The sequence below is a fragment of the Grampus griseus genome (assembly GCF_964374135.1).
Source record: "Grampus griseus genome assembly, chromosome: 11".
Lineage (NCBI taxonomy): Eukaryota > Metazoa > Chordata > Mammalia > Artiodactyla > Delphinidae > Grampus > Grampus griseus.
In genome coordinates, this window is record NC_139005.1 from 59,273,487 (window position 1) to 59,297,824 (window position 24,338).

Consider the following 24,338-nt stretch of genomic DNA (forward strand, 5'->3'; position numbering starts at 1 on the left):
CTGTTAGTGCAAGTTGGGTACCTATAAATTATTTTATCGTGGGAAGGAAGAGTCTTAAGTAAAATTCAACATCAGTTTTAAATATATTTCAGGTGGTTATTAAATTATAGCTTAGCTTTGGTTTCTTTTAAAGAATTTAAAATGTATCACCTATTCTCTGGTTTTTATCATTTATGTTTAAAAATTGGATGCCATTATTATTGCTCTTTATTTGAAGATAATGTTCTATTTTTTTCTGATTGCTTTTGACATTTTTCTATTTCTGATTGAATTTCAGTGATTTTCTATAGTTTGCCTAGGATTGACTATTTCATATTTATCATTCCTGTCTCTGTAGCTTTATGTCTTTTTTTTTAATTAATTTTTAGAAGATTCACAGCAGTGTCTCTTCAAACAAAACTTACTGCTCACTGCCTCCTTTTCTCTGCTCCTTCTAGGACTCCAGTTGCAGGTCTACAATTCTTCTTCATTTTGTTATATGTATTTATATTTATACATATATATAATTATTATAATATATATAACATTCTTTTCTATATTTTTATTCATGTTTACTTCATTATGAGTCAATATTTTCTACTGACTTATCTTCCATTCCACTAATACTTTATTCAGTTGTATCTAACAGTAACACTTCATGAGTCTCTGTGGAAACCTGGAGTATTTTTCCTGAGCATTTCATCCTAGTAAGGAGCTGAATAGCCTTTTATTTTTTTCCTTTTTGGCAGAGACTGCTCTTGCTTGCCCTGCCTCTCACTCTCTGCAGAATAAAAGTTTAAAAAGTACTATACAAGAAAGGAGTCACATAATATTAAGTTCACCTCTTTATTGCTCCCTTTGCCCTGAAATTTTGGTCTTTTAATTCCAAGCTATTGTGATAGCCCTGAATTCTAATTTTTGTTTCTAATGTTTTGTGCTACTTCAGAAAGCCCTGAGATCCAATTTTTACTTGGCCTATGGGCCGTATGTTGCTGACAAGTCTGCAAATACCTTAAGAAGAGAAGTGACAGACAAACAGTGTTGTAGTCTTTTCTTTGTGCTTTTCTTCCTTGAGAATTTTGGACCCTTGAAGTCCTGACCTCCTGAGTTGATTTCCATTATTTTCAAACAGCAGTTTTTATTTTTATTTCAGGTTTTATATCTACCCTTGTTGAGACATTTTGTCTGATATAAGCTATTCCACTATAACCAGCAAATGAAATCCCCTAAAGTTAGTTTTCAATCCAGTTTAAAAAAGTGGGTAGGGATAATCAACAGTAACATTCAATTTAAGAAAAGAAATTTAACATTATAGTGTATGTAACTAAATTTAAAGAACTTCTAAAAAATAAAAGCACAATCTTTTGTGACATGCACTTTTTTGTAATTAACAATAGGGCTCATGTTCCACTGTGTAGGTAAAATCATTATAGTGTGTAATGAAGAAAAGATACATATCACCTGAATAAATCAGTAGCTTTTAAAATTTGTAAATCTATTTAATAGTTCAATAGTTTCTGTGACCTAAGCTTATTGTTAAGCTAATTACCACCTTGATGTGATCAAATAAAATATTTTTAAATGGCATCGAACGCTAATATTTGCACTTTATCTTCTCACAATTATGGTACTTTTTACTTTTTCATGACATTTGACTAGGTCATTCTATTTCAGGATCTTCCTTCATTATGTAACACTTAGGCTTACTTCAACTGAAATCAGAAATATGGTGGTATGACTTACTCATTATAGATAAATATAAGCAAGTTTCTGCTTTTGTACTTCAGGCACTGGTTTGCTTTTTGCTCATGGCCCTATATTGATGGACATTTCAGCTTTTATATTTCTTTATTCTGCAGAGATACACACTGTATGAAAGTGGTTACGGTTCAAATATCAATCCTTATTTTATTATTTTTATCCTGGCAAAATTTCCTTTCAATTTCTGGGATAAATGCCAATTTGGGGCTACATTATGGGGCTCATTTCCTCTTGGTATGGCATAATCCAAAGCAATGATGATTGCTGGATTCTTCTGTGAAATAAAAATTGAGTGCTGAATATATATATATATTTAATTAATGAAAATAAAAATTACATTCTTAAATTTCTATTACTTGAGATATATGACCCATATAAAACAGTTTTCTGCAAAAATAATACTTATTTGTTGAGCTTTTATTCATTATGTAAGTTTATCAGCAGGGAAAATTTAAACCTATTTAAACTTAAACTAAAAATAAATATTTTAAAACAGGTATTCATATTGAATTTAAAATGTGTCAAAATATGTTTAGAATTATGAATCTTAGAAAATTAAGAATAAGTTTGTAATGTCACTTGAATGAGTAGACCTATAAAAAGGAAAAAGTGGATGTAGATAATAGTTTAATAATACTGAAGCATATTAATTCTAAAAATACAAAAATTAGAGTAATTATAAGATCAAATATGAAGCATGTATGAGGATTCTATGAGATTGTGAAATGCCTATCAGAAAAACCTTAACTATGCTACTATGTTCTTTGTTGTTGAGATCAGGGGAGAAAAGTAGATTTTGTCCTGAATACCCATGAGGAAGATATCCTTAATAAAAGATATCCTGAATAAATTTTGAAACATTGATTCTTTAAGAAATAACATTGTTATTTAACTAGCATTCCTCAACACAGTTGAATTAAATCAAAATAAATGCTTTGTATTTATACAGTGCTTTCCAATTAATAAAGATGTTTCACCTACATTATTTTATTTTATTCCTAGGGCAAGTGTGTGCTACATTAACACCTCTGTTTTAAAGATCATTTTTATTGCCTAACATTACATGGAAAATAGAGAGCACAGTCTAGACTGGAATCCATATCTTTGATTCTATGTTCAGTTTACTTTTCTCTGTATTGAGTTTAAAACATCACCACAATTAACTTAAAGCTAATAGAGAAGAATATTGAGCACCCATGATTTTTGAAATTGAGTAATTAGCATATATTTTAAAATTTTGTGCATAAATTTACAGAGTAGTCAAGGATAGTTTTCTTCTTCATTGTAGCTCCATGTGACCTCCTTTTCTATGATCATTCCTATGTATTCTATCAACTATGGCTGATTCTTCTCTCAAGTGTAGAGCAAAGTAAGGGCTGCTAATTTACAGGCTTATTTAAAAAATCAACATATTTCCAGGCACCAGTTTACACATTTATTCTTTCCTTGATTTGCTTTTCTATGCATACTTTTGTTTAGATAGAAATAAAGCTATTTATTTCATGGTAAGAGATAAGGCCCAGGGACATTGCAGTGGCTTTATCTGTCTTGTTCATGTTATAGAAATAATATTTCTAGAGAACATTTTGAATTCCTTATCCCTTTACTTAAAACCCTTTATCGTCCCAATTGTCTATTAAGTAAGATCTATCACTTAATTTAGAGGCCATCAAAAACTGAATAGCTACATAACAGCTAATTGGGACTTTGCATTCATTTCCTCCTATTTCCTCTCCTGTTCCTCTGATCATGCTCTTCTCTTTGTATTTCATATCCAACTGCTGTCCATGTCATGTGTCTTACATGACATGAATATCGAATTTTCAAGCATAGCTGCCTCAGGATCATGGATAAGTGCCCTTATGCATTTATGTCACTCTGCCAGTTATTGATTTATTGACTCTCACCTCTTAATTCAAACTTTTTGCTTGCTCTGTAAAGATGGATCTGTGCCCTTTAGGTATTTCTGCTCTGCCAGCTGGTACAGTGTTCAGCTTTACCAGTAGAGGGGTCTAGAGAGACATTGCAGGAGGTCCTAACGGGCTCATGCAGAGTGGATACTTTCTCTAGCACCTGACTTCTGTACTCCTTGCAGCTTTTCAGTTCTTGACTCCTGTAGTGCACCAAAGCCAACAGCATTCATCCTCCTTGAGTGGTTTTGTAGTAGAGTGTCTACAGTGGGATATCTCGCAGTGAAGAACTTTCCCCAGCACCTTAGTGAGTGGAAATGTGGCAAGTGCTAGAGTCTAGATTCCCAGCAAGATTTTCCTGTGTTGCACCAAAGTGACTTCTCTACCATCAAATTAGCCATGGCTTTTCCTCCCATATGGTCTGTATCTGAGCCCTGTGGGGGCCTTTTCTTTGGGTGTTCTATCTTAGCCATAGAGGGCATGGCTGTTCTTTATATCTGCCTTACCTATATTCTTTAACGTTTCTTTACTTCTCACAAGCCTATGCCACATTACACCAATTCCTTGTTATAGCTAATATTTCTTCACATTGAACTTTTCTTGTTCAAATTACTGTGTGGATTTTCTCTCTTGATTAGGCTCAGACTGCAAACAGTTCCTTAATTATCACCATTCCAAGAACATTTGCTAATAGAATAGATTTTACTTAGTTCATGCTACAATATTACATGACTCATCTCAAGGCTCTTCTTCGCAGGGTTCATTTAGGTGAGAGTAACAAAAGGAAAATTACTGAACATTTTCCACTGGTGACAGGGATTGAGAAGACAGCATGTCAGTAATAGAATATATATGACATGAGGGTATCTCAAGGTTAAAATTACAAATTTAACAATATTTAGGTAGTTCTTTCAAAGATCTTACCTTATTCTTGTTGTGACCACAGTGGATGATTCCTGTTTTTCTCTTAGGTGAATATTTACTTCTCATTAAAGTTAAGTATTGTATCATTCTTGACCACTGAAGATATTTACAAAGTGGGATTTCCATCAGCTGAAAATTTATCATACTTTTTGTTATTTATTTTTAATTTCAAATTAAATTTAATTCTTCAGTAAAGATTTTACTTAATTTTTCACACATGCTTTCGGTGCATTATTAATTCTGTTTGAATGTGCCCTAATTCATCATGAAAGAATTACTTGGAGACATAAAAAAATGCATTAAAGAACAGCTGCTGTATTGCTGAAAGCAATGCATCAGGGCATGCACATGGTAGTGTGAAGCATAGAGCTGATTAATTGTATATCCTTGTTACAGTAATTTCTTAATTTTATGATAATTGACTTCTATTCAAAAACAGACTGTAGGATTTCCTTTATGCAATAAAATTATCAAATCAAATGAAATAATTAAGTTATTAACAGATATGTGAATCACTGCAGGTTGAGGAATCTCAAACAGTAAATAGTGTATTGAAGTAACCACTACCAATAAAAAGTCTAAGCCCAAGCTCTCATGAGTTAGGTAAAATATATGAAAATAATTGAAGCACCAAACATTTTGATATTTTTAATATCTTAACTAACTCTTTAATTATTTTATTATTGAAGTTTTATTATATCTATATAATAATCTTATTATATATAGTATAATGAGTTCTCATCACGTAGATTGCTTTCCTTCTCATGTTATTGCCCAAACATGGCTACTAATGCTAAAATAATGATGAGCCATATGAATCGTTGATGAAGCTGGAGGTGATTGTGTAGAATGTCCTTGACCATCATGTATTTATTGAATGATAAATAAGAAAATGTAAAAAATAAAATAAAAAATTGTAACATGTGAAAAACATAATAATAAATGAAAGGTACATAAACTTTCTTACTATTGCTCAACATTCAACAAATATTGATATGTTTGCTTTGTACTTTATTCCAGGCACCATGCTAAGATTATGTGGTAATAAATATCTATTGCTTTCAAATTCACATAACTAAGTCAAACAGATTAAGAAATAAAAACATATCACCCATGAGTTTACTGGAGATTCCTCTCATTAAAGTCTTTAATTTGATTATCAAATTATCTGTAGATTAATATTCAATTAACATTTAGTTTAACTATGTTAGATAATCTCAAAATCTAATTGCACTTAACAAGCCAAATACAATATAAAGAGGGATTCATTATTCTTACTTGATAAAAAAGATGTTCGTATTTATCAAAGTAAATAATAGCTGAAGGATAACTCAGAAGTTAAGTTTAAGAGCTAAGAAATATATTTAGTTCTTCTTACTCTAAACCAATAGTCTTTTTACCATATTACAACTGCTCATATTAGAATTTCAATAAATGTTTATTTAAAATTGAATTAACAGTTCCTAGGTACCACAGGAAAGTAGTCTTAGTTTGTTCCACATGGCTTTCCACTTCTGTAAATAATCTCTAACTTTTTAAATATAGCCTTCACCCTTAATCCTCTTTACATTTTCTAAGAGACTTTATTTTTTAGAGCAATTTTAGGTTCACAGCAAAATTAGGCAGAAAGTACAGGTACTTCCAATACACCCCTGCTCCCATACATACATATTCTCCCTATTATCAACATCCTCCACTAGAGTGGTACATTTGTTGCAAGTGACAAATCATATCACCCAGTCTGTAGTCTGCATTGAGGTTCACTCATGGTATTAAACATTATGAGTTTGGACAAATTTATAATGACATTTATCTACCATTATTATATCATACAGAGTAGTTTCACTGCCTTAAAAATTCTCTGTACTCTGCCTATCCATCCTTCCCTCCCCTCTAATCACTGATCTTTTTTTTATTATTATTGCCTCCATAGTTTTGCTTTGTCTAGAATATCATATAGTTGTAATCATAGAGTACATAGTCATTTTAGATTGGCTTCTTTCACTTAGAAAAGGCATTTATGGGTCCTTCATATTTTTTCATGACCTGTTAGCTCATTTTTTAGTACTGAATAGTATTCCATTGTCTGGATATACTACAGGTTTTTTTTTTCCATTCACCTACTGAAGGACATCTTGGTTGCTTCCAAATTTTGGCAGTTATGAATTAAGCTGCTAAAAACATATGTGTGAAGGCTTTTATGTGGACTTACATTTTCTACTCATTTGGTAAAATACCATGGAGTATATTTGCTGAAGAGTATGGTGAGAGAATGTTTAGGTTTATAGGAAACCGCCAAACTGCCTTCCAAAGTGTCTGTACTATTTTGCATTCAAGCCAGCAATGAAAAGAGAGTTTCTGTTGTCCCACATTTGCCAGCGTTTGGTGTTGTCAGTGTTCTGGATTCGGGCCATTCTAATTGGTGTGTGTTAGCATCTCGTTGTTTTAAGTGCATTCCCCTGATGACATAGGGTGTAGGGCATCTTTTCATATGCATATTTGCCATCTTTATATCTTCTTTGGTGAAGTGTCTGATAACACTTTTGACCTTTTTTTTTTTTTTTTTTTTTGCGGTACGCGGGCCTCTCACTGTTGTGGCCTCTCCCGTTGCGGAGCACAGGTTCCGGATGCACAGGCTCAGCGGCCATGGTTCACGGGCCCAGCCGCTCCGCGGCGTGTGGGATCCTCCCGGACTGGGGCACGAACCCGTGTCCCCTGCATCGGCAGGCGGACTCTCCCTGCGCGACCAGGGAAGCCCAGCTTTTGACCCATTTTTAATTGTTTGTTTTCTTACTGCTGGGTTTTAAAGGTTCTTTGTATATTTTGTTTAATACTCCTTTACAGATATGTCTTTTGCAAATATTTTCTCCCAGTCTATGACTTGTCTTTTCATTTTCTTAACAGTGTGTTTTAATAGTGTTAAGACTCTTATAGGTGTATTAACAGAGTGTAACGTCTGTGTCTAGATGCTTTTTTTTTTTCTTTGCAGGTGGATATCCAGTTGTTTCAGCACCATTTGTTGAAAAGGGTCTTTTCTCCATTGTATTGTCTTTGCTCCTCTGCCAAAGATCAGTTGATTATATTAATTGGGCTCTATTCTGTCCCATTGATCTATTTGTCTATTCTCTTGCTAATATCACACTCTCTTGATTAACTTTATACAAGTCTTGAAGTCAAGCAATATCAGTCCTCCAACTTTGCTGTTCTTTAAATTTGTATTGGCTATTCTGTGTCTTTTGCCTTTCCATATAAACTTGAGAATCTGTTGGTAGCCATGAAGTAACTTGCTGCGAGTTTGATAAGAATATGTTGAAACTATAGATCAAGTTAGGAAGAACTGACATCTTGACAATATTGAGTCTTCCTATCCGTGAACACATATCCCTTTATTTACTTAGTTCTTTGTTTGTGTTCATCAGAGTTTTGTGGTATTCTTCATATAGGTCTTGTACATATTATATTAGACTTATACCTAAGTATATATATTTTTAGGAGCACTAATGTAAATTATATTGTGTTTTTAATTTCAAATCTATTCATTATGGGAAATAGGAAAGTAATTGATTTTTATTTATTAACCTTGTATCCTTCAAACTTCCTATAATTGCTTATTACTTGCAGGAGGTTTCTTCTCAATCCTTTTGGATTCTCTACAAGGACAATTATTTCAGTTGTGAACAAAGACAGTTCTAGTTCTTTCTCAATCTGTATACCTTTTATTTCCTTTTTTGTCTTAATTGCCTCAGCTAGAATTCCTGGTAGTTTTCCTTTATTCTTAGTTTATTGAGAGTTTTTATCATGGATGGGTGTTGGATTTTGCCATATGCTTTTTCTGTGTCTATTGATATGATCATGTGATTTTTACTTTTCAGTCTGTTAATGCAGTGGTTTACATTAATTGATTTTCGAATGTTGGATGAGCCTTGCATACCTGGGATAAATCCCATTAGATCATGATGTATAATTCTTTTTATACATTGTTTGTATTTGATAAAATTTTGTTGAGAATTTTTGCATCTGTGTTCATGAGAGATATTGGTTTTCTTTTCTTGTTATGAAAAGATATAGTTTTCTTTTCTTATAATGTCTTTGTCTGGTTTGGTATTAGGGTAATCTGGCCTTATAGAATGAATTAAGATTCTGTTTGTATCTTCTGAAAAAGTCTATGGAGAATTGGTGCAACTTCTTCCTAAATGTTTGGCAGAATTCACTGGTGAATCCATCTGGGGTGGGTGCTTTCTGTTTTGGAGGTTTGTTAACTATTCTCAATTTTTTTAATAGGTATAGGCCTATTCAGATTATCTATTTATTCTTAGGTAATATTGACAGATTGTATCTTTCAAGAAATTGTTCATTTCATCTCAGTTATCAAATTTGTGGAATAGGGTTATTCATAGTATTCCTTGATTTTCCTTTTATTATCATGAGATCTACAGTAATGTCCTCCCTTTAATTTCTGATATCAGTAATTTGTGTCCTCTCTCTTTTTTTCTTAGTTAGCCTTGCTAACTAAGTTAGCTAACTAACTTAGTTAGCCTTGCTAACTTTCATTACCTTTTCAAATAACCAGCTTTTTTTTTTTTAATTTTCTCTTTTGGTTTCCTGTTTTCAATTTCATTGATTCTGCTCTGATTTTTATTAGTTATTCTTTTTGGCTTCCTTTGGACTTAGTTTGCTCTGCTTTTTCTAGTTCTCCAAGGTAAAGCTTAATTCACTGATTTCTCTTTATACTTTTAGGTATTATTTCTGTGATCATTTCTCTTGGTGTCATATAATTGCTAGTAAGGTATGAAATGATAAGTAAAATATTTTTGAGTTTTTCTTAAAACAAGTGCCCAAGAGTGCAAGTTGTTGTTATTGTTGTTGAAGAGGACTTAAGCAATGGGAAATGTTGCAAATATTAATAAATATTTACAGAAGAGAAAAGAAAAATAAAGAATAAAGAAGCAAAGAAGAAAAACAAGACAGTTCTGGATGAAATTAATGATTATATTATGAACTGAATAACTGTATATTCCTTGAGCATTTAAATTTGTGTACTTATTATTTACTATTCACAACCAGTTCTAACAAAAACTGTACTCTCTTCTAAGGAAAAATAAAAATGAGAGACTTTGGAGGTTAAATGAGAAATTAATGTAAAATTCAGATAGCTTTATTTCAATTAAAAAAAAAACCTTGAACAATAAAGCACAAAATAATTGAAAATATGCATCTCTAATTCCTTTGACTTTGTGTCAAATATAAATAACATCTTTTGTAGTTAGAAAAAAGTTCCAGTTGTGGGCTGTTTATCAAATATTAAAGTTGAATTCATCACCTTTTAATTTAAAAATATTGCATGATATTAAATACTGAAATAACTTTTATTCAGAGAGCTGAGTGCTCTTTTAGTTTTCTGTAGAAAAAAGAACATGTATAATTTTTAAAGGATATTGAAAAATTTGAATTTGATATTGAATTTTTTGTTTTAATAAAGTGTAAAATAGCATATTGGTAAAAATAAAGAAATATGCCAGTTGGTAAGTTGAAGACTAGATAGAAAGAAGAAATAAGGAAAATCAGAGAACCATATTATTTTACTGCTTACCTTAATGTAATATTTGGAAGCAGTAAACCAATTTTGTGGGAATGGCAAATATTTGAAGGTTCTTTTTGAGAATAAGGATATTTCTGAATAACTAATAATTCCTAATTTGTAAATAAATATAAAACAAAATCAATATTATATAACTATCTTTTATAATTACTTATCTTTTTATATTTAAACCTTCAGAGTATTAGGTATATATGTATATATTAGGTATATAAATGTACATATACTTATATCTATTAGTGTATCTCTGTTTGAGATAAGAATAAAATTGGTAACTTAGTGCTTACATTATCTTAACTATTTAGAGAATTCCTTTTTCAGAAATTTTAAAAATCTCTAAAATATAAAAACAAATAATTTAATGAGAAAAGAGGACTAATGAGACCAGATTTTCTTTTATTTTATTAGAGTTTTATTTGTCTGTATTTATGTTCAATGTTCTCCTTTTTCTATTCACATATTTTAATGTTTCTTTCATCTGTATTTTAGCAGTAAAACCAGTAGACAGTAAGACTCCATTTTCTTCATATTGGTAGAATTTTTAGAAGCTTTCAAACCATGAATCAGACATGAGTTGCACACAAAATTAAAATAATGTATCACAAAAAGATTGTTTTATTCATCCTGAAATCATGTGTGAAAATTCTACATAAACAGAATAATAATGTATATAAATTAGCACTATTGCATGCTTAAAGATCCTTGTATAATCTTGTTTCATTAAAACATACACGGTTTTGGTCTAGGTGACCAAAAGAGCAAGAGAACTTTATCCATTCTAGTTCATAGGATTGAAAAAATATTAACTATACTTTTAAAAATGAAAGAAAGAAGAGATTATAAGGGCCTAAATAGAAAGAGAAATACCAAAGAAGCAAGAATAGCAAAAACTTAACCCACTAGCTGCTTGGAACTGATAGAAGACTCCATACATATATGGGGGTGAGGTGAAGTGAGGAGGCTAGGTTTCCTATGTGATCCCCAGAACCCAGGGAAACACCAGGGTCCACTAATTACCTTTGCTCTCAACTTGGGATGAAGCCGTCCTGTGCAACTTTGAATATTCAGAGGATCAAGTAAATGCAGCCACAAATGATAAGAATTTGGTCTGTGTTACATGTGAATGCAAGGTCAAGACTGCCCATCTGCAGAGAGTAAGGTCCTAGAAACAACCTGATAGCATGATCCCTGCTTCTTATACCATAAAGGGCTCTTATTGAGGCTGACAAGAAACTACTCCTCCAGTAAAGGATGCATGATGGAGAGCCTACAGAGAATTTTTAATATTTGAAAGATCCAACAGAAAGGAAACTTTACATCTAAGGAATAGAGATCAAATAATTGTATGTACAGTATTTCATAATAAGTAAGCTTAAACCCTCAAAATGTTGAGGTTTAATTAGTATTCAAAAAACAAGTAGGGTGTTTTTCATACAGAGAGAGATTAAAAAGATTACTTGAAAATCTTGCAATAGAAAAATATCATTTAAACTAAATTTTTAAAACTTTCAATAGGAGTGCTAAAGAGTGGACTAAATCTTGCTAAGGAAAATCAACTGAAACCAGCAGTAAAGGCAGGAGTTAACACTAGGTCCTGCGGTCAAACTGAATTGGTTTGATTCTTTAACTTCCCTATTATCCTCAGACCATCTATAAAATGGGAATTATAACAGTTTTTACATCTTAGTGCTATTGTGAATGCAAATGTGTAAAATGGAAAGTGCAATACATGGCACCAAATATGTACTAAATCAGTCTCAGTTTAGCTGTTATAGCACTATAATCTCATAGAAGGCAATATAATGAGACAGAGACTGCATAGTAAAAGCAATCGAGGCACGTAGGAACAAACGCAAGTCTCCAACGTATATCTAGTAGGAATTCTACAGGAATAAAAGAGGGAAGGAAGGAGAAGTAAACTCAGAGATTTTTGAGAATGGATTGTTTTCAGGATAAAAAAAAGACATGAAGACCAGTAATGTTAATTTATCACGTGTGTCAAGCCAGAGAAGTTAAGTCAAGGGATTGTCCAAATAAATATTGTGTTTGAGGAAGTAGGTTGATTCTTTCGTTATCTGTGATTGATCCTTCTAGCTTTGAAACAGTGCGGAGTGAACTTGAATTTCTGTTCTGAACCTTTTGTGCTTTGTCCATGAATTTTGACACAAGAGCCCCAGTGTTCAACTTCCTGTTCAAATCCTAGCTCTGGTACTTCATTCTGAGCTGTGCACAGTATTCAAACTTACTGTGCCTCAGTTTTCTCATCTTACCAACGTTATTAAGGTAGTTTTGATAATCTGATTAATGTTACATGTGAAATATTTAGAACAGTGTCCTACTCGTAGTAAGTGCTCAATAAATTAAATATAATTACCCTGCACAGACATCAGTTTAACGGCTCATTTGAAGAGCATTTCAACAAATTAAAAAAAATTTTTGTGACAATTCTAGTAGGATACTCCTAAACTTAAAAAATATATATAGATAGATTTTGATATAAACAATGTAATATGAAATTAGTTTGCTCAATTAATTGAAAATCATTAAAGTATAAGTAGAAAATATTTCTATTTTTTTCTAATACTTGGTACAGACTTTGAAATCTCCCTTCCCATTGTGTAGTTATTACTATAATTGCTTCTCATTTGAGTCCATGAATTTCAGTCATTTTAAATGTTTTCAATCACATATTTGATTCAAAATCCTGATCCTTCCCAAATTAGTCTAGCCTCATAGTTCCTTCCACCAGTTTGGGTTGGGTGGAGACAAGATCTGTTCTTTTCCCTGGATGTCTTCTTGCACTTACTTCTCTAGTTGGGAAGATGCAGAGGAAGGAGAGGTAAAAAAACAGCAACTCCACATAAGTGGTACAAAATTTGTTGTCCCCATTATGTGGGGTGCTGTAATTCTTCAGCTAATACTAACTGGTTTTCCTTTATTTCTCCGTGGCATGTACTCAAATGCTGGCTCCTTTAGGAGAAAGATTTTGATTATACAGAGGGTACTATAGGACTTTGCTCCGGCATAAGAGATCTACCTTAGACTAGTACTGTTTTTACTCCTCACCTGTACCTATTAAAGTTATTACAATAAAACTTTTTGTTTTTAAGTTTAAATGCTCCTCAGATGAGTTATTGAAGAGGTGACTGTGTATTGCAGTGGTGACTGTGTAGCGTAATTATGCTTAATATTTTTTGAGTGCATGCTATGGTGGTCTGCTTTACAGTATTTTGTCACTTTGGCCCTTTGCTATGGAAATGCTTCATTTTGAAATAACGATAAGACAACTTAAGTCTATTAATGGAATACTCCTGTATTCTTATCATGACAAATAGTGAGATGCAGGCGACCCTTTGGTATTCCTACACTTGGCCAAGCTATCTTCTAGCTTTTTCTTCAAGCCTTGGTGATCTCAGGCTACTTTTGCAAGTTCACTAATTTATTTATTTATAATAAATTTATTTATTTTATTTATTTTTATTTTTGGCTGCATTGGGTCTTCATTGCTGCACACGGGCTACCTCTAGTTGCGGAGAGCGGGGGCCACTCTTTGTTGTGGTGTGTGGGCTTCTCATTGTGGTGGCTTCTCTTGTTGTGGAGCACAGGCTCTAGGCACTCAGGCTTCAGTAGCTGTGGCTTGTGAGCTCTACAGTGCAGGCTCAGTAGTTGTGGCGCACGGGCTTCGTTGCTCCATGGCATGTGGGATCTTCCTGGATCAGGGATGGAACCTGTGTCCCCTGCATTGGCAGGTGGACTCTTAACCACTGTGCCACCAAGGAAACCCCACAAGTTCACTAATTTTAGACATTTCATTTCCTTAGAGTTGGCTCCACTTAGCAGTCAGAATTTTGTTTCATTGACATTAGGCAGGCAGATCACTAAAAATTTCTGAGGCTGTTTCTTTATATATAATACACACATAAGTACACTTAATTCATGGTGTTTTACTGAGGTTCCAGTGAGAGAATATTGAATATATGAAGTTCAATTAATAGTTTTTCATATATGAATATAAACATATGAAGAACTATTAATCCAAATACTTCTCTCTTACACACACACACACATACATATATGTATTTTAGAACTTACTTTGTATGTAAGGTCTGTCAAGGCCTTTATAATCTAATTATAGAATATCACACCAATATAAAGTTAAAAAAATGTAAAAGAAATAATATTTTGACTACCACCAATCTGTTTTCTCCTTTTGCTAATTCCTTCTACAGCTTTCCCTCTGGGACAGAAAGGCAAAGGCACCTTAGAGTAAGAGGAGGAAATGACTGTATTTGTTTTCTATTGTTGCCACAGCACGTTACCCAAAATGTAGCAGTTTAAAACAACACAAGGCTTTGTTCTTTAATGGAGGCTCTGGATATAATTCAGTGCCAGACTTATTCAGGCAAATCCAGGTCCCCATTTCCTTGCTAGCTGCCAGCAAGGGGTCTTCACTCCTAGATAGCGCACTTTTGTCCCTGTGCTTTCCACATGACCTCCTTCCAGCAACAGTGAGTCTAGTCTGTCTCAAGCTTCAACACTCTCCTCCTTTGCATTCTGCTACATCTCTCTGGTTCTCTCTCATGCCTTTCTCTTCTGACATTAAGGGTTCATGTGATAACATAGGTCCACCTGGATAATGCAGAGTAATCTCCCTGGAGGGTAGGGTGCATTTTTAGAATTCTGCCAGCCATAATGACAGTCATTGTGCTATATACAAAAGGGATAGTAGTACTCTAAAGAGGAAGAAAGCATTTTGTTTCTGGGATGAAGTGCCAGAGAGGGAGAGCAGGTACACTCAGACCAGTTATTTCCAATTGTCTAAAAATTGTTTAAGTAGCTGAAAGAGATTGACAGGAGATAGAAGCTCAAGGAGCTTCCTGACCTTTTCACCCTCAGGTTTGTTACTGAATTTGAGTAGTGAGTATGGTGCTAGTACGTTGAAGGAGGTTTTGGGAATCTGGGAATATCTGCAACATATATTATGGGAGGTGAGAGAGCAATAGCAGAGGAGTGAGCCTGTCTTAGTATCACAGAGCTCTGTATACTGCTGTCCAGTATAGAAAAGCAGTCCAGACCCTATAGCCTCCCCAAGGAAAGGAGGGCTGAAAAGAGATTTGAAAGGAATAAGAAACAGTTGCTCTTCCAGGAATACAGTGTCTTCCCAGGACTTGAACCCATTTTCTTATGAAATGGGTTAATTTGCCTTCTCTCTTTCTCCTTTGTGCCTCTCAGCTACCGCTGAAAGTTCTCTGAACTTGAAATGTGAGAAGAATTTTCTGTGCCTCCATATCATTAGATAAAGTTTTTGATGCCAATTCTGAGGCAGCAGGAAAGTTTCACTAAGAACCTCTATTTATTCTGATACTGTTGATAAAGAAAAACAAGTAATTGTTCACAGATGAGAGAACCCTTAAGCCTAAAGAGGTTGGTACAGCACATGGAATTCTAATCAATCACAACACCTAGTGCTTCACTCTTCATTTCTTCAGTAATCTCTGTGAGGTTAGAGACATTGATTTTGCTCAGTATTTCATTTCAGTACCTTCATAGTGCTGGATAGGGAGTAAATATTCAATAAGTTGCACTCCTACCACTATTCTGGGTGGTGGGCATTAATTTACTTGGAATTTTTTTTGCTCCACCTGCTATTAGCATAGGAGTCTCTTTTGGGAACTGGTAAATTTCAGATGAGCCTGTTTATTTCTACTGTGACTAAAACCTAGTATTGCAAAGAACCTCATATATTCATTAATACAAGTCCCACCTTAGGTGAGTAAATATTATTATCATTCCACTTTACCAAGGAGGCAACTGAGGCCCAAAGTGAGAGGATGACCAGCCAAGGAAAGACAGATGAAAGAACATTGTACAAATTTTCTGACTCCCAGTATAGTGCTTCCTTCATTTCACAATGTTGCTCAAGCATAAACAAGCTGAAATTGCTCCCTCTGCTTCTTATGCACACTAGAGAACTTAATAAAAAAAATAGCAAATGAAAATTAAATCAAGTTGTTGTCCCCTGGATACACACTGGCCTGTCCTATGCTGAACAGAGGAATACTGGACGCTGGACAACATCCTACTCTGTAAAGAGAGTCCCACTAAGACACCCCTGGGAACTATCAACTGAATATCCTGCTGATGCCATGTGGGAGGTGAATGACTACCCAATACAGATTAAAAGCATAGCCAGGTGGCAACTGTGCTAATAAGGCTATATACCTTGAACTAGAATGAAAATGAGACCCACAAAACCCAGATAGACACTTTTGGTTGAAAGAACAAAGCATTAAAGAGTAAAGGGGATAAAACAAAAACAAAAACCTTCTTGAAGTCTGTTTTTCAATATGGATACTGAAATTTGGCCAGTTCTAAAGGACAATCTGTTCATCTACTCTCCATTAAAGCTTACCAGCAGTTTGTAGGAGGCTTTCCAATTTCTCAGAGAAAGAATTAGCACTCAGGCTGTGAGGCATATAGCATTCAGCAGCTGGATGTGGGTCAGGGCTTCCCCTTGACTGGCTTTCTGCTGAAGATGGGAAGAGTTGGAGTACAGCCAAAGTGGAGAAACAAATAAAAGTGGTGTCAGTGGATTTTGTTGTTATGGTGGTAAATATGAACTGTTTAGGCATATTAAAAATGATGTAAAATTATAGAATACTTAGGTCTGTGTTTTAAAATTAGATTGTCTTAAATTTTTTTTTTTAAGATGTTGGGGGTAGGAGTTTAGTAATTTATTTATTTATTTTTGCTGTGTTGGGTCTTCGTTTCTGTGCGAGGGCTTTCTCTAGTTGTGGCAAGCGGGGGCCGCTCTTCATCGCGGTGTGCGGGCCTCTGACTATCGCGGCCTCTCTTGTTGCGGAGCACAGGCTCCAGACGCGCAGGCTCAGTAGTTGTGGCTCACGGGCCTAGTTGCTCCGCGGCATGTGGGATCCTCCCAGACCAGGGCTCGAACCCGTGTCCCCTGCATTAGCAGGCAGATTCTCAACCACTGCGCCACCAGGGAAGCCCCTGTCTTAAAATTTGTTGTGTATAATGTCTTTTCCTCAAAGCCAAGTTTCTATCAGAAATTTAATGTAGAAGATTGATGTCATTATTTGGATAAATCAAATAAAGGAAAACAATCTAGCTTCCATCCAAATATTCTGGGAAAGGAAAGACTTAGTATTTTTTGCCAAGACAATCATGCAATATCTCTACTTGATTTTGTAACCTAGACTCTGAAATTTAATAATGTATGCTTTTAAGAGAAAAATAATACCTATTCACTTCTGTGAGTCTAAAATATATTAAAATATAGCGTTTGGATTTGATTCAAGGTGGTAAATAAGCTGTATTTATATACTTTCTATTTAACTCTCAATGTGGGATTTATTTTTATAAGAAATCATATTAGTTTATTTGGTATCCCTAGAGAATATATTTATGTACAACTATATCTTTTATTTTTTATTGACATATAGTTGATTTAAAATATATTAGTTTCATGTGTACAACATAGTGATTGAATTTTTTATAGATTATACTCCATTTAAGATTATTATAGAATAATGGCTATAATTCTTAGTGCCATACAATATGTCCTGTTGCTTATTTATTTTATTCATAATAGTTTGTATTTCTTAATCACACACCCCTATTTTGGCCCTACCCAATCCTCTCTCCCCAGTGGTAATGTCTAGTTCATTCTCTATATCTGTGAGTCTGTTTCTGTTTTGTTTTATACATTTGCTTGTTTTATTTATTAGATTCCTACTCTATAACATAGAGTATTTGACTTTATCTGTATGACTTATTTCACTAAGCATAATATCTTCTAGGTCCATCCACGTTATTGCAAATGGCAGAATATCATTTTTTATGGCTGAGTAATATTCCATTATGTGTACGTATACCAAATCTTCTTTATCCATTCATCAGCTGATAGGCACTTAGGTTCCTTCCATATATTGGCTATTGTAAATAATGCTGCTATGAACATTGGATGCATTTATCTTTTTGAATTAGTGCTTTCATTTTATATATATATATATATATACACACAGACATACACCCATTAGTAGAATTGCTGGATCATATGCTAGTTCTTTTCTAAGCTTTTTGAGGAACCTCCATACTGTTTTCCATAGTGGCTTCACCAATTCACATTCCCACCAACACTGTACTAGGGTTCCCTTTTCTCTACATTCTCACCAACATTTGTTATTTGTAGACTTTTTGATGATAGCTATTTTGACAAGTGTGAGGTGGTATCTCACTGTGGTTTCTGTTTGCATTTCTCTGATGATTAGCAATCCTGAGCATCTCTTCATTAGCCTGTTGGCTAATGAATATGTATATGTATATCTTCTTTGGAAAAATGTCTATTCAGGCCTTCTGCCCATTTTTTAATCAGGTTGTTTGGTTTTTTGATACTGAGTTATATGAACTGTTTATATATTTTGGACATTACCGCCTCATCAGTCATATCATTTGCAAATATTTTCTTCTATTCTGTAGGTCATCTTTTTGTCTTCCTTACATTTTATTTCATTGTGAAGATAAAATAATAATTAATTTAACTCTTCCCTCCCCCATCAGTGGACACTTGGGTTAATTCTAATATGTTACTATTACAAAAATGCTGCAATATCATCAATGTACACTTGTTATTTTTTTATATCTTGTAACAAATGTTCGGATAAATCTATAGGACAGATCTCCTATATAAGACTTCTGGGAATAGTAATAAATGCCTTGGTCATTCTGGTAGATATTGCCAGTTGTGTTCTAAAGTTTATTGCTGTTGTAACATTTCTACCAAAAATGGTTGTACATGACTGAGGGGACAATACCGTCAACATTGTATACAGGGTCTTCTTTCTTTGTATTTGCTTTCCAGGTGAGAAAGTTAGTCTGTATTTTTCACATCTCTACCCTGAACAAAGAATGTGGAGAGTCCCAGGAAAAGCTACCATCATTCTCTCTCATTTTACTATGTTGAGAGCAGGCAAATGAGCTAGCTAACAAAAGCTTAAATAACAAGGACTGTTTTATTTTATAACTAACTAAAATGAACTGAAATGTTGACAGCTCAAATTTGAAAAAATGAGCAGACATCTAAAGAATCCAGTAGGACTACGAAAGCAAATGATTGGAGAAGCTGAGCTTAGAGTACAATGTGTAAAAGGCAAAACTATAAAATATTAGAGTTCTTTTTCAGGTAGTCTTAGTGTACTTAATAACTATTTATTCTGCTTTTCTCTCTTTCCCCTCTCCTTCCTTCCCTCCTTCCCTCTTTTTTTCTTTCTTCCTTTTTTTCTTCCTCCCTTTTTCTCTCCCTTTCTACCTTCCTTTCTTTCTTTTTCTTTCTCTCCTAACTTTCTCTGTTTCTTTCTTTTATACTCACAGGGAAACTAAGGATCAGGATGGCATAATATGAAAATGACAGCATACACCTAATTTTCTAATTAATTTTTATACTAACGTTAGTCAGTTAACATTTAACTTGTAAAAAAGTTGTGTCTCTAACTTAATCTTACTATAATCTTCTTTATGAATTGAAAGCACCTAGTGTAAATATATTTTATTTTTCAGTAGTTACCCAATGACAGAAAACATAGTACAAAAGTAAAAACAACATAAATTATTCTTTTAAAGATTCCTCTATAGGGAGCTTCCCTGGTGGCGCAGTGGTTGAGAATCTGCCTGCCAATGCAGGGGACACGGGTTCGAGCCCTGGTCTGGGAAGATCCCACATGCCGCGGAGCAACTGGGCCCATGAGCCACAACTACTGAGCCTGCGCGTCTGGAGCTTGTGCTCCACAGCAAGAGAGGCCGCGACAGTGAGAGGCCCGTGCACCGCAATGAAGAGTGGCCCCCGCTCACTGCAACTAGAGAAAGCCCTCACACAGAAACGAAGACCCAACACAGCCAAAAATAAAAAAAAAATAATAAAAAAAAAAGATTCCTCTATATAGCTAGCATGACAGAAGCAGAAATAAATACGTGTAATATAATAAGAGAGATGTTTGAATCGAGGCATTCATAAACTATGATGGAAAAACAGGTAAGAAAACAGTTCAGGGTGGGGAATTATGGTTCAGTGGGTCAGGGAAAAACAGAGAGGAGGTAATATATGGATTGGCTCTTTAAAGCTAAACAAATTCAATATTTTACATGTAAAAGAGAGAAATACCTTTCCTAGAGATCAGTAGTTTTCTTAGGTGAGAGTTTTACAAAGATTACATTGAAGTAATGTGCAGTATGGACTGGACTGTGAAGAGAATTGTGACAAAGAATGTATTAGACATTGTAAAACTTCATGGAGGGGAATTATGGATAAGGAAAAAAATCAGATGGCAGTAGGAAAGGCAAAAATGGCTTGTGAAGAGTGGAGGTTTTCTAGGCAGGGGTCAGTTTGTCAGATTGACAAGAAGGCATCAGTAAGTGGAGAGGGTTCAGCAAATTAGGTAAGCTAGAAAGGAAAGGAAATGAGAAAAAATGATTCTGCTATGTTGGAGTCAACAATAAAAAGAAATAAGTGAATGTCTCTCTTGTAGCTTCTCTTTTTTATTTTAACCACACTAGTCCATCCTCCTGCTGTGATCTATTTCAGTAAAGTATTCTTGTTCAGAAAACAACAAAAAAGACACATCATTTTGAAACTTGAAGCTACTTAAATTTGAGCAGAAAGTTGCTTTTTATAACAAAAGTCACCCCTCAAACATTCAGTTTACGTAATTAACATGAAAGTATTTTATTACTGTGACTAAGCTAGTGCCATAATTTGATGGATCACATTAACTGAGACAAGATATGTCAGGACATCAGATTTACTCTGTTTTAGATTAATTCAACACACTATCTTCAATGATTCATTTATTCTTTCATTCAACAAGTAATTTTTTTTTTTTTTTTTTTTTTTGGGCCTCTCACTGCTGTGGCCTCTCCAGTTGCGGAGCACAGGCTCGGACGCACAGGCTCAGCAGCCATGGCTCACGGGCCCAGCTGCTCCGCGGCATGTGGGATCTTCCCGGACCGGGGCACGAACCCGTGTCCCCTGCATCGGCAGGCGGACTCACAACCACTGCGCCACCAGGGAAGCCCAACAAGTAATTTTTGAGTGTTGATTATGTTTTAGGAACAGTGAATACGCTGCAGCCCTTAGGAGGCTTTCCTCCTAGTGATGATAAAAAGATGAATAGATGAATATAAAATATTTTGGAAAATGATAAAGCTATGAAAAGGCAAATTATTAGAGATAAAAGAATTGCATTTTTATATAGGATTTACCAGAAAAGATTCACTGAGAGGGTGACATTTGCGTAAAGAAATGAAGCTGGTAAATCAGTAAACCATGATATATCTGAGGAGGAACATTCCAGATAGAGGGAAGAGCAAAGGCTATGATGTCCCTTGTCCTTGGAATGTATGTTCTGTCCACTGTTCTTAGAGCCTGAGCTGTTTCAGGGACACAAACTTGAGATACTAATGTGTTGTTGAGGCCATCTGCACAGTATACGTTACTGAACTCCATTAAGGTCTCTATATAAATTTTAAGATTCTGTTTGGGAGGTGCAGAGATCTACTTATTTAAGATAAGCTACACATATTACTTCCTTTGCTTATTAAAACTGCCACCTACCAATCTGGAGTGGTCTGCCTCTTTCTTCTGTTTCTCCTTGCCCTCAGTGTATGGGACCCAGTTACAGATTTAACCTGGGGAACTCCCAAAGTTGTGAACCAAGAATGAATAGCATGTGGAATACTAAAAAAAGCAAAAAGTCAAAGAAAGCTACAAATTTTGAGGCCTGAGCAATTGGAAGAATAGAGTCGCCATTTAGTGAAATGGCAAACACTACTGGTAGATCAAGTTGAGAGGGAATATCAAACACTCTATCTACATGTTAAGTTTTAGATGCCTATAAAACATCAACTGGAGCTACAGTAAGTAGTTAAATATATGGGTCTGTAGTTCAGGGGAAAAGTCCAGACTGAAGATTTAAATTTGGAATTCATTAACAATTACATATTTTTCCCAATTATGTCCATTAAGTATAACAGACAATATTGGAAAGACAGAAATAACCTTGCCTTCAGTGAGTTACAGCCAAATTGAAAGACATAATGTATATTAGTAAAATAACAAGCAATCAATTTCAAAGTGTATAGATCAGTGCTAAAGTATCTTTAGGTCGAGAAGGAAGTTGTTTATAGCTGGAAAGAGTTACACAGAAGAGATGAATCTTCAGAGCTAGGAATATTTTAATCAGAAGAATGAAAGAAATGGAGATTTCCAGAAAGGGAAAGAAATTTGAAAGGGGTTTGAAAATAAAATAGCAGTTTTTATTTCCTTTGCCATGCTTGGTTTCCCTTCGTTGTGTCTTTCTACCTTCCTCCATTCTTACACTTGTAAATGTTTTCTTTCAAAAACATATACCTCTACTTTCAAACTGCTAATAAGACATATAGCATCCTTCACTTTTTGGTTACTGTGTCTATACTCCCCATTTTTTCATTCCCTCCACAAGAGTCTAGTGGTCTTCTCTTGAACTCCATGGTTCAGTAATGCCATGTACACTTTCCTAAGTCCCACATGGTCTAACAATCAGCTACTTCACTGATCTTATCAATTCATACTCTCCTCAAACACAATTCACAATGGCCTAATCACATTAGTCTTATTTCTCCTGGAACTGGCAAGGCTAGTTCCTATTTTTACAAACTTTGCATTTTCCTGTTTCTTTTGCCTGGGATTCTCTCCTTCAAAATCTTCTCAAGGCTAAATTATTCCGATCATGTATATTATTTCTTAAATATACAGTTTTAGAGATTTTCTCCTGATCACCATATCTAAAACATCCTAGTCCAATAACTGTCTATATAATTACCCTGCTTCATTTTCTTTATGGTATTTTTATTAACTGATTTGTGTTATTTACTATATGCTCATTTGTCTAGTTCTTTTTGTATTTTTTTAACCTGTTGTATGTCACTGGAATCATTAAATCTATGAAGCAGAGTCCTTCTTCATCTTATTCACCACTGTAGCTCCAGCGTCTAGATAAAAATTTGGTATATAGTAGTAGCCACTTAATAAATATTTATGCAGTGAAGGAATTGGTAAGTGGTTGGATGATATATATAACTTTCAGAATTTGACGTCTATGTCTTTTTTCCCTAAGCACTGCTTCTTACAGACTCACTTTTTCCTTAATACTTCTATACTCTGTTTTAAGAGGGGTGTGTGTGTGTGTGTGTGTGTGTGTGTGTGTGTGTGTGTGTGTGCTATTTAAGAAATGTTATATTTAGTATCTGTGTATGTCTTTGTTAGTAAGAATGATATATCCTGTGCTTTTAAATTATTTCCACATCTGATAACAAAGTTACAGTGAAGTTTGTTAAAGATTTACCTTTTCTTCATTAATAGAAATAGTATGTTACAGTAACTTATTAGTTAAAAACATAGTTATTACATGTATCTTCTGTTCTGGAATGATACACTCTTCACCCAATGATTTCCTACTCTCAAAACACTCAAGCAATGAAATAAAATGTCTGCAACAAAATATCCTAGAGGAAAGCCAATTAATTTAAGCTTACATCTTCTGGGGGAATGTATAGGTCAACAACTTTCCCACAATCTTTACTGTTTTCTTCTTCTAAAGTGCATTTCAGACTGCTAATTTAAAACAGAAATGAAACATCCATTTTAATGAGAAATATTTTATTAAATATATTGCTTTTTACCAACAGACTTTATATTTTAAGAGTTTTAGATTTGCAGAAAAACTCAGCATATAGTACGTAGAGTTCCAATATACCCACAATATACACACACACACAGAGTTTACTCTATTATTAACATCTGATATGAGTATGGTACATTTTAAAAATTAACGAACCAATATTGAAGTGTTATCAATCCACAGTCCACAGTTTATTCAAATTGCTGTACTTTTTACTTGTCTTTTTGTGTTTGAGGATCCCATCAGGACTCCAAAGACTGTTTAGTTGTCATGTCTCCTTAGGCTATTCTGGCTATGACTGTTACTTAGACTTTCCTTATTTTTGTGACCTTGACAGTCTTAAGGAGTAATGGACATGTATTGTAAAATGCCCCTCTATTGAAGTTCGCCTGATGGTTTTTTTCTAATGATTTCATGGGGGTTATGGATTTGAGGGAA